Source organism: Lotus japonicus, chromosome 1, assembly GCF_012489685.1.
Source record: "Lotus japonicus ecotype B-129 chromosome 1, LjGifu_v1.2".
Classification (NCBI taxonomy): Eukaryota; Viridiplantae; Streptophyta; class Magnoliopsida; order Fabales; family Fabaceae; genus Lotus; species Lotus japonicus.
The window spans coordinates 63,466,072-63,477,737 of NC_080041.1; the positions used below are offsets into that span (position 1 = coordinate 63,466,072).

An 11,666-nucleotide genomic window follows, 5' to 3' on the forward strand; every position below is an offset into this window, starting at 1 on the left:
CTTCCTTCTGAAGAAAGATTAGAAACATCAAGAGAAATGGGTGCACGCATGTGGAATCTTCATTTGAAGCTCCGAATAGAAAAAGTCTTCATCAACCGTTCATTTTAGGTTTCTTGAACTATCAGGGTTTTAGTTTCGGCAAACCTCCGAGGATTGGAATCGGACGTTCGTGTATCTCAGGGTTTCACATTGAAACGCTTGTTATAGAATAATTAAGAGAAATTCTAACATTTCTCTGAAGATTTTTGGAATTAGTTTCCATCGTGTCTTTAAGTGCAAATCAGCTATTTACTAGCGCTCTTGCCCTAGGTTTAAGCGAATATTAATCGTGCTATAACTTTTATCGACTCTGATGAAAACCTTAGACTTTTCCTGAACTTTCTCCTTCATAAATTTATTCCATTCAAAAAACACTTGTTCAGGTTTTCCTTCACGATACATCAAACCTAATCGTGAATAGGAATTTTATTCCCTTATTCTAAGCTTAAAAACTTGGGTCTTACAAGAACCTTAGTTTTTTGGTTGAAATTCCAGTCACAAATGGAAACCGATTTCCCTAAGATGGAAATCGATTTCCAGTATCCTCTGTTGCAGACTGAAGGAATTCTCATGTTTGGAACAGAACGATTACCCAGCCACAATATAGTGTCGATTAACCGATTCCAGTTCAGTTTCCGCTCTATACGCTTTGCATCTTCAACCAGAATGTTCATGAGAAGGCAACCCAAAACCCCCCAAATTAAAAGTTCATAAATTACCTTGATAGTGTCGAAGCAGGAGCGGCGGCGAGTCACAGAGCAGGAGCGGCGTCGAGAGCTTCCATAAACACCATATCTACACCAGATCTAACCATGAGCGGCGTCGAGAGCTTCCAGAAACAGTGAGAGGTGATGAAGTGTTTGAGCAGACTTTGAAGCATGCTGACACTTGTGCTGTGAAGCTGCCTGTCTCATTTCCTTCACTTCTCACTGAGATCATTATCAAGCAGCATCCTCAGATTCCCAGGGCTGATGAAGTGTCTATGTCTCGTGGAGTTCCAATCACCTTGGATCAACGTTTGTTGATGGAGCCACGTGTCCTAGACATTTCCATGCCAACCAACATGACATTTTCCCCTCCTGTGACTGAATCTGGCACTCAGGCCATCATTGCTGAATTACAGGAAGTCTCCAAGGCTTTGCAGGAGACAATTAGGGTGAGCACTGCCAGGAAGCTCAAGGTTGATGCTTTGCTTCTCAAGCTGCAAGAAGATGAACGCCAAGGAGGTGAGCAAACTGCTGCTGCTACTGCTGCTCAGAATAGGAGCAATGAAGAGGTGGAAGGGTCTGATGAAAGTTCAGAGGAAAGTGCAGAAGAGTTGGAGAGGAATCCAGTTCTGAAGCATAGATTGTTATGTTCTTTTGCTATTTTCTTTTTGTTTTGGATGTATTTGTGCCTCTTTGCCAAATTTGTGCTAAAAAGGGGGAGTAGTTTGAAGTTGGAAGATTCTAGCTGCTATGGTCTGTAATATTTTGTGCTACAGCTATGAAGACCTATGTTACTACTGTGAAGTTCCAACTTCTTTTCGGGAGCCCAACTCATAAAAACTTCATGGTTAAGTGTGCTAGCCTTGGAGCAATATTATGATGGGTGACCTCCTGGGAAGTTTTCCCAGGAAGTGTGCTAGTTAGGACAAAGCGCGCTAAAAAGACTCGTGTTGTTACCGTGAGGCTAGTCGTCAAGTCGGGATGTTTCATTCAAGCTGATCTATTTTGGAGTCATCATATGCTAAGGCCTAATTGTACTTCTGTTTGTGCGTTTTTGTTGCGAAGTGTTTTGTTCTAACTATGCCTTTTTGGAGTATGATAGCTGTTAGTTTGAATGCATCATTTGAGGGGGAGCTCTGACTAAGGGGGGGAATTGATTCTCTAATTCTCTATTTTTATCCTCTCTGGTTCATGTGTTGTTTTAGACAAAATTTGACAAACGGGGAGATTGTCGGTACATGTTGCCTTGCATTTTGTCAAAACAACTGAATGTCGAGGCAGATGTCGTGGCATCTAATTCCGTGAAGCTAGGGCACCAGTCCTTAGCTTGAGTTTCTGTTGTGGGCCCTCTGAATATTATCTGAAGATATGTTTTCGAGTTACTTGAGGTGCAAGTATCTATTCCAGAAGGGTTTTAATTTGGGTTGTTATTTGTTGAAATAATCTTTGCTAAAATATTGGATTCTATCTTTACTTGTGCAATAAGTAAATCAAATCTATCAAGATTGTGTTTTTAATTGCTGATGCTGCAATCTGTTACTTCAGCCCATGCTAAACCTAAAGCCCATGCTACCGCTGCTGAAGTCTATAAAAGGATGAAGACCTAAAACATAAAGACCACCGAAGCTAAGAGAGAGAGATTGTTTTAGGATTTGTGTTTGTGCTTTGTCCTTTGTTAGTTGTGAATCCTCTTTGCTCACTGATTCTATAAAGCAAAGAAGGGTTTTGTGTGTTTGATTGCGTTCAAACTCTGATTGTTCATTGTATTCACCAATCACTGTGGCAGTGATTGAGAGAAAGTGAGAGGGGCTCTCATACTTAGGTTGAGATTCTAAGTAGAAATACACTGGGTAGATTAGGAAGTGAACTATGAATTGTTGTGTTCATGAGTGTCTGTAATTCCTGAATCTTGAGATAGTGGATTTCCTTTCTTTGGGTGCAAACCTTCTAGACGTAGGTGAAAGTTTTTCACTGAATTGGGTTAACAATTCTTGTGTTTTGTTGTTTCTGGTTTAAGTTCTGTTTTACTGTTAGCGATTGTCGAACCTATTGTCCTAGCATCGTGCAGGACATTCGTACTACAGGGAACCTGAATTTACATTGTCGTTTACCAAAGATCGAAGTTCGAATGAACGCTCCAAGTGGGAAACGTCTGACCACATGGAGACTTAGTGTCGACTACCGCCAGTTAAACAAGGTTGACATAACCTTTCAAATGACTGACCCGAGAGAACCAATCGTTCGCTTGGACAGAGAAGTGTGAGGCTAGTTTCCAAGAGTCGAAGAAGCATTTGACATCTGCACCAGTGTTAGTGTTGCTAAGGGCAGACGAACCTTACGAAATTTACTGTGATTCTTCCAACCATGGACTTGACGATGCGATAATGCAACAAAAGAAGGAAGTCTCCTATGCGTTGAGACAATTGAGGAGTCGGCACAAGAATAGCATGTCGGATCGCGAGAAGTATCAGAGTACACGGCGGAAGCATGGTATGCCCTCTATGGTAGTTTCAAGGAGGAAACTATTTTAAGGAAGGTGGTGTTGTGTTGGACTCGGATAAATAAATAATATCTAGTATTATTTTATGAATTTTTTGCACTTTATGTGATTTATGTGAATTGGTGTGTTAAAGGCTCATTATGGAGTCATAGAGCGGGAAATCACATTGACCGAGTCAATATCATTCCTGAGTTTTTGTGATGTTTTGTGTGTTTGTGATACACTCTCGATTATCCTTGCTTAGCAGAGATGGTGGAAGGAACCTTCAACTAAGAAAGGATGGCGGATGGAGCCAATGATCGGAGTGCGTCGATCAAGATGGTGGATGGAACCATTAAGGTCAATGAGATGCTGGATGGAACCATCAGTTAAGCAGGAATGGTGGATGGAACCATTGGTCAGACCGAGATGGTGGATGGAACCATCAGGGAAGACGGGATTGGTGGATGGAACCAACGATCATATATGGTGGATGGAACCATATATCAGACAAACTAGATGGTGGATGGAACCGTCGAATGGACTAGGTAGTGGATGGAACCACCGAATGAGTGCATTGGTGGATGGAACCTTTGAGCTCAGTGTCCGGAAGGTTTGTTTTCCCGTGTCTGAGCTGTTGATGTTGCATCGGATAACCTGGACGGGACACCGACCAGTGTGTACCGGCATGAGCATAACACCTGTTTGACTTAAACTTTTTGTTGTTTTCGTGTGATTGCATTGAGGCAGCTTGAGTCGTGTTCTTACGGGAGAGTTCCGCAAATTCCTTCGATGAGTATCTAAGTTATAAACAGTGTAATGAGAGTAACTCGAACGGCCTTACCAGTTATTTTTCTATTTGCCATCTTCTAGATATTAAGCCTGATCAACTTAATATTGGAAAATGGTGATCGGAATGATATTTGGTGTTGGACTATGAAAGGAACGTTAAGGAAAGACGTGAACCAGACCATTAGAGATGTCACGTGAAGACCAGAAAGATGAGACGAAGGACGATAACCTATGCGTCGAGACGACTGAAAATTCGTGGAAAGTAACTTAGTACGCAGTGGAGGCGTGGTGTTTCTTTCTATAGTAGTTTCGAGGACGAAACTATTTTAAGGAGGGTGGCATTGTAAGACCCCGTTTTAGGGCATATTATATTAATAATAATATTAAATAATATTATGTGAATTGTTTGTGTTATGTGCGATATGATGCCATTAAAAATGACAATTATTGTATTTGGGAGATTATTAGACCTTAATAATATCTAGATGACAATGTACTCGTCATTACGGTCGTTTTGACTGTAATATTACTATGGTTATTTCCGACGACTTTTAGGTCAAAATCGGCCCGACAGCGGCGATGAGTTGGCGAATCGAGACGATGAGGACAATTTCGTGGGCCACACCTTATGGAGAGGCTCTGGGCATGATTTTAAGAATATTCCATGAGGGAATATTCCTTTGTTTTATTTTTTGAGGTTTTATTTAAATAAAATGAGTTTTTATTTAAATAAAATGTATTTAATTATTTTTAAACCTATGGTTTATTAAATAATTAATTCTGAAAAATATTTTTGAGTTATTATGAGAGTGGTGCACGAAATTTTGGAGCCAAAACCATTGGTAAAGTTTTTGAATTTAAATTTGAAGTTTTGATGCATTTAGGAGGGAAATTGTGTATTTAATGCATTAATTATTTTGGGTTTTTATTTAAATTATTATTTTAAATATTTTTTTGAGAAAAACTGAGCATGGTGAAAGTGGTGGACGGCCAAGGCATGAGGAGGAGGAAAAATGAGTCTTTTGCAAGTATTTTCCTTTTCTGGCCAAGTTTTATGAGTGAGAAATTTTAGGGATTTTGATTCCTTGACTTTCAAATAATGAGGGATCAATTTTTGAGTTTTTAAAACCTTCAAGGATCTTCTCATATCTCATTGAAAACATTTTGGATTCATATTTTTATATTCTAAAAGATTAAGGATTTAAAAGATAGTTTTAAAAGGGATTTAATTAGGAAATAAGCCAAATTTTGAGGACCGAATCAAGGAAGGTTGGAAGAGTCTAGAAACACTAAAATGGGCTGGAAATTTCGTGGGTTTGGGTTTGTTCTTGGGGAGAAAGAAAAGCATTTAATGCATGGCTCTCACCCTGATGACCCTAGTTTAGTAGTGTTTTTAGGGTAATTTCTTTGTTTGTTTTGTCTTTTTGTCGAGTCTCATGTAGTGTTTCATGCATTCTCATGCATTTTTATATTTTGTTGAGTCTTTGCCTCGTTTTGGTAATTTTGTAGTTTTATCGGGAGTTTTCTTGCATTTTAAGTAAGTTTAGGACTTGCATGGTTTTATTGTGTTATTTGAAGGATCTCTTGTGCTAATAGCTCTTTGAGCTTCTGGAATTTTCCTTGGCTTGTTGGTTAAGTTTGCAAATCAGAAAACTGAAGGAGAAAGAAGGCCAAGAAGCATGGAATTGAAGGAGGACTTAAAGAGGCTTGAAAGAGGAGTTACAAGGAGCTGAAAAGTCTGTTCCAGCGAAGCTTGAGAGCCTAGGCGCTTGGAATTGGCGCCTAGGCGCTAGTACAATTTCCTGAAGCTTTTGGAATTGGCATCCAGAGAGCATGTTTTTGGCTGGAATTGGCGCTCAGGCGCTCTGAATTGGCGCCTGAGCGCCCAGACTCGACTGTTTTGCCTATAAATTGGTTTTTAGACATTTCTCTTGGAACCTTTTGTCATTTTATCATATTTTCATAAGTTAGAAGAGAGGGTTTGAGTTCTGGAGCTTGGGGATGTAAGACCCAAGATTTTAAGCTTAGGATCAGTGGAAGAGATTTCCATTTACGATTAGGGTTGATGTATTGTGAAGGGAAACCTGAACTAGAGTTTACCAAATGAAATAAATTTATGAAGGAGAAAGTTCAGGAAAAGTCAAAGGATTACATCATGATCGATAAAAGTTATAGTACGATCGTTATACGCTTAACCTAGGTCAGAAACCCTAGTATATAGCTAATTTTCACTTTTAGGCACGACGGAAGTTAATTCCAAAAATCTTCAGAGAAATGTTAGAACTTCTCTTTTTCCATATATCACAATCGTTTTGAGGCGAAACTCTAGAATCTACGAACGTCCGATTCCAATCATCGGAAGTTTGCCGAAACCGAATCCCTGGTATTTCAAAACCCTAGAATTTCTCGACAATGAAGACTTTTTCTATTCAGAGCTTCAAATGAATATTCTACACGCGTACACCCATTTCTCTTGATGATTTCAATCTTTCTTCCGAAGGAAGTTTTCTATTCCGACATTCGATGCAAAAAGCAACTTATCGGGTAAAATAGTTTTATACCGACTATGCTTTAGTTGCCAAAAATACAAGGAGACCTCTTTATGGTTTTGGAATTCTTTTGCCAAAACATATCTATTAATTCACGGAGAATGACGCCGGAAAAATCAGATTCGCGAAACTTTCATTTTCCCGCGATTTACCATCTTCTATATATAGCAAGCAAGTGAGAAGAAATCACAAAACTCCACCATTTTCTACCCACCAAGGCCGCGAGTTTGAGAGGAGAGGAGGAGAAGAAGATTTTGTTCAATCCTTGCTTGATCGTTGATTAATCAGTTGCTGCTTCAAGGTTTCGAGGTATGGTCGCTAATCCTTACCTCTGATCGCTTTTTCCATAGCTTTTCTGTAGAGTTTTCTGAGCGGATAGTTTTTGGGTTTTTGCAAAACTATCCTGAATCTTTCATTTCTGATTCTAAACCTCTTCTATATGTGCCCAAGATCACTTCTGCCGGATTAGATTTTCCGTTATGTCGCCGGAATTCCGCCGGAATCAATTTTAACCTTAAATACCCATTTTTGGAGTTTTTGAGGTAAAGCTTCAACCTTTAGGCTAAAAACTATCGCCTTAGCTTAGTGTTAGTAGGATTAGTTGTCATAAACGTCGTTAGTAACGTCCCTGCAAAATTTTATTTTTGGGATTTCAGTTTTGAAAATCCTAAGTTAAAAATCATGACCAAAATACCCCTGCGACAGTTTTTAATCCGATAATTTTTCCGAGTTCAGAATACCCTTAGTTACGGCTAACGATAGCATAGGAACCAAGTTTGATCGAAGAAAAATCGAACCCCACAATTACCTAAAGTGGCCGAGCCCTATTAAGGGGGAGGAGGAAAATTTCCTTTTCCGAAAACTTGTCTTTCGCGCTAGATTATCGTACCTTAGAGTATAGATTACTTCGTGTAACCTTAGTAAGTATCGATAGCTTAGTTCTCGATAGATTCTGATAGTATTTCTGTGACTTTGCTTTAAAGGAACTTTTGAGGAATTTCCTGAGGAGCAACGCTTTGCTTGTGAGGAAGAGTTAGAAGATAATCCTGGAGAATCTGCAGGTGAGGGCTTCTCACTGAATCTCTAGTTAATGCTTAGGGTCGATGTTTCGACATTGTTTACTGTTTATGCACTGGAATTGTGTGTGATTGGAAAATGTTTTCTGAGGCTTCGGCTGACAATGTAGATGATTCATCTACTGAATGTTTTTGAGATTGTCTTACATGCTATGTGCTATGTGGGTAATCTAGGATGTGTGGTGCATGCTTTATATGCTAAGTGCTAAGTGTTTATGATGCGATTTATTGATATATGACATGTTGTTGATTGTGATGATTTAAATATGCTCTGTACTGGAATCTGAGATTCTGAATGGTGAGAATAGCGGGCAGGTCATGCCGATTTTATTTTGAGAGTTTTGAGAAAGTTTGATAGGACGATCGAGGTTCGGGCCTTAATTTTGTTTAGTGGATCGAGACATCCTCTGGAAGCGACTTGGGATTGGGAGATCCTGCAAATGTATAAGACTTGCGATAAGACGAAATGGAATCTATTTTACAAAGAAAATTCATAAGACCTTAAATAACCTCAAAATCTTTAAGTAATGATAACAACCTCGAAGGAAGGCATTGGATGTCAAGTCATAGTTTTGGAAAAACGAGGAGTGTCGTCGGATCCAAGTGTTGAGGAGTTTGGTAAGTTCTGAGTATGTTGGTACTCCTTCGCTCGTTGAGCAGTTTGTTAGCCATCCAAGGGATGAGCCGAGAAGCTTCACTAAGGCGTGAGACCTTGTGAATGCGTGATACTCCACTGAGGCGTGAGACCTTGTGGAAAGCATGGACCTTCACTGAGGCGTGAGACCTCGTGAACAGCATGAAGCTTCACTGAGGCGTGAGACCTTGTGAATGCGGGATACTCCACTGAGGCGTGAGACCTTGTGGAAAGCATGGAACTCCACTGAGGCGTGAGACCTTGTGAGAGCATGAAACTTCACTGAAGCGTGAGACTTCGTGAGAGCATTGTTGACCCGAAGAGTCATCGTGAGTGGTTGCACTCATTTTATGATTATTGTATTTTGTCGCAGAATCGACTTTACCTTAGGGTAAGCTTTTAGAAACTTTAATTTACCTAGAACACGTGGCGACGTGTCGAGTGAGATCGGAGACGTTGGTTGACTAATCATCCTGCATTCATGCAACATTAATGGGGTATTAACACAGGACGTACTCTGGACCTCGTCGGATTCCAAAATGGTCATAAGACCCGGATTTCTGTGAAAGAGCGTTTGTAAACGTCTCTTGTAGCAGACCGAAATGGCAGACCTACGGGTTACGGCTGATCTGACTACCGTTGTTGTTGGAGTAAGAGGCACGCGGGCCGAAATGGCACCACCGTGGCTGGTGAAGGGCTGATCCGTTGATGTCCATCCGTTCCGGATTGCATATTGGTTGACTGGGTTAACCTGCATATCATTTCATGCAACATGCATACTGACATAGTGGATGAGTGTGTTTGATACTTGTTAGTTCTACTTGATGCATGTTAACTGTGATTTACAGTCGTTATATTCTTTGTGGAAATATGCAATCCTAGGATGTTATCCCTAGTTATAAGCCTAAGTGGCTATTATCTTATTTATATCTATTGGTGCTATTATTTACATAATTCTTTGGAGTTGACCCTCGCGTCTTCTGTGTGTGCTTTGGCGAACAAACGCCCTTTGTCAGATGTCTTTGGCGGGCTGATTCATGATGGTTCATCCTTCGGGAGGAACTAGGGTTGAGATGCGGGAACTGGAGCGTATCGCGGTAGCGATAGGAGGACGGATGGTGTACATAGACTAGGTCGTTCTGGATTCTGATTCAGACGACGATCATGCTAGCACATAGTTTTGAGTGTTGGTATGAGCTCCTCGAGTTAGGATTAGTGTAGGAGTAGAGTTTTAGCTCTGACAGTCTTGCTTCATTTGTTACTTAGGGGATAGGGTAGATCCGCCTATAGCTTTTTGTGTGGTTTCCTTACGGGAATCACAGAGAGTAGGTTGGACTTAGGAGGTCTTATTTTCAGGCCATTGGGTCAGCTGATTCTCAGTTTTGAGGGATGGTGTTGCGGGCACTTCACCCTTTTCATTTGGTTTGTATATATTGCCTACGGGCGTTGCACTTTTCTTTCCGTCACTGGAGGTTACTCGTGACGAGGTTGTTACTTACAGCGGGGGCTGTTTATATATTGTATATTAGTTCTATTGCTTTTCGCTTTTGGGTTTTATTTAATTCAGTCTTGTCTTAGTTATTATCGAAAAAAAAATATTTCACGTTTTTCCGCATTAAGTTTACTTTTGGTTACTAAAGTGACGCCACCGAAATCGGGGTGTTACAGGGGAGCTTTCTCTAAGCCCTATGTTTCAGGTTTCATCTTTATCTTCTTGTATGGATTTCATAGCCATGTTTGGCTTAAACCCCTTTTGCTTTGGGTTCTTTGTAAGAATTATGATGTTTTAATCTTAATTCCTATTTCTATTCATGATTCCTCTGAGTAAACCCTTGAATCCCATATCCATGCTTTATGTTTCAAGGTAGAACATGTGCTAGCTTTATGCTTTTCTATAATAGAACGGAAGTTTGTTATAGATTAGGGACTTGTTGTGGGATTACCTCTTCTATACTTGCTACTAGGAATAGAGGAAGGGTTGGGGTTTGTTGGCCTAAATTGCATGCTTAATGCCTTTAGCAAATGTTTAGGTTATCAAGGAATTGTGCCTATCTTTTGGCTTGAGAGGATTGTCTATGCGAGGCATCGATAGATGATTGATTAGGCTAGAACATCAAGGAGAGACTCAGAGTTTTGTGGATAGAATAGGTTGATTAGAACTGAATTAGTCAAGCAAGAACCCAAGGCATGCTCACCATTGTTCTCACACACTTATATTTCAATTGCTTGTTAATTAGTCACCTAAACAATCAACCTTAAAACTGAATTTTACTCGCTTTCTTACCGTGAACTCGAGGCTTAAACTGAATTCACATTCCAATTCCCTGTGGTTCGATAAATTAAAACCGGGTAGATTCTGTACACTTGCAGAATGACCAACAAGTTTTTGGCGCCGTTGCCGGGGAATTGTTTGTGGTTTTTGGTTTAAGCTTTTAGTTTGTGGTTTTATTTTTTTGTTTTGTTTTTATCTTTGTCTAGAATTGGTGCTACAAATCTTTCTCTGTTTAAGTGTCACACTTTCAGGTTGCTCTCGAGAGAGACACCGTCATGGGTGGCCATATGACGGAGGAGGAAATGCAAACCCATATGGAGGCAAGAATCCAAGAGGGGATCACCCTCCGATTATGTGAACAAGAAGTTGAGAATGCCAACCGGTCTCTTCGGGAACTCACTTCAGCTACCATGAGTTATGACTATCCCGGGAGCATTGTCTTTCCCGAGGGAGTGGGAAACTTTAAGTTGAGACCGACATTCATCAACTTGGTTAGCCAAAACCAATATGGTGGAGGTACTTTGGAAGATCCACATGCTCACTTGGAGAGGTTCATCCGGAATTGCAACACTTACCGGATAAACAATGTTCCGGCGGATGCAATTCGGTTGAGCTTATTTCCATTTTCTTTGAAGGACACCGCTGAGGAATGGCTGAATTCTCAACCTCAAGGGAGCTTCACTACTTGGGAAGACTTAGCGGAAAAGTTCACAACAAGGTTCTTCCCAAGAGCCCTTTTGAGGAAATTGAAAAAAGACATCATGAATTTTGTGCAACCCACAGAAGAAAATCTCTATGAAGCTTGGGAGCGCTTCAAGAAGCTCTTGAGGAAATGTCCTCAACACAATCACACCCAAGCTGAATTGGTTGCAACATTTTATGATGGTCTACAATACTCTTGGAGGTTTGGCCTAGATGCGGCTTCTAATGGGGAGTTCGATGCTCTTGCCCCACAAGCGGGGTATGACTTAATAGAAAAGATGGCAGCGAGAGCCATGAACTCTGAAAATGATCGCCAAACCCGAAGGAGTAAGTTTGAAGTGGAAGCTTACGACAAGCTCTTGGCCTCCAACAAGCAACTCTCCGAACGCATTGTGGAGATTCAAAATCACATAAAG

At 40.5% G+C, this 11,666-nt stretch overlaps 1 non-coding gene across 1 annotated transcript; it reads right to left on the bottom strand.

Moving 5' to 3' along the window:
* Positions 1–11,291: 11,291 nt before the first annotated feature.
* LOC130734836 (small nucleolar RNA R71) lies at positions 11,292–11,398 on the bottom strand. Its single transcript, XR_009018175.1, has one exon. It is a non-coding gene; the product is annotated as a small nucleolar RNA R71 (small nucleolar RNA).
* Positions 11,399–11,666: the final 268 nt, after the last annotated feature.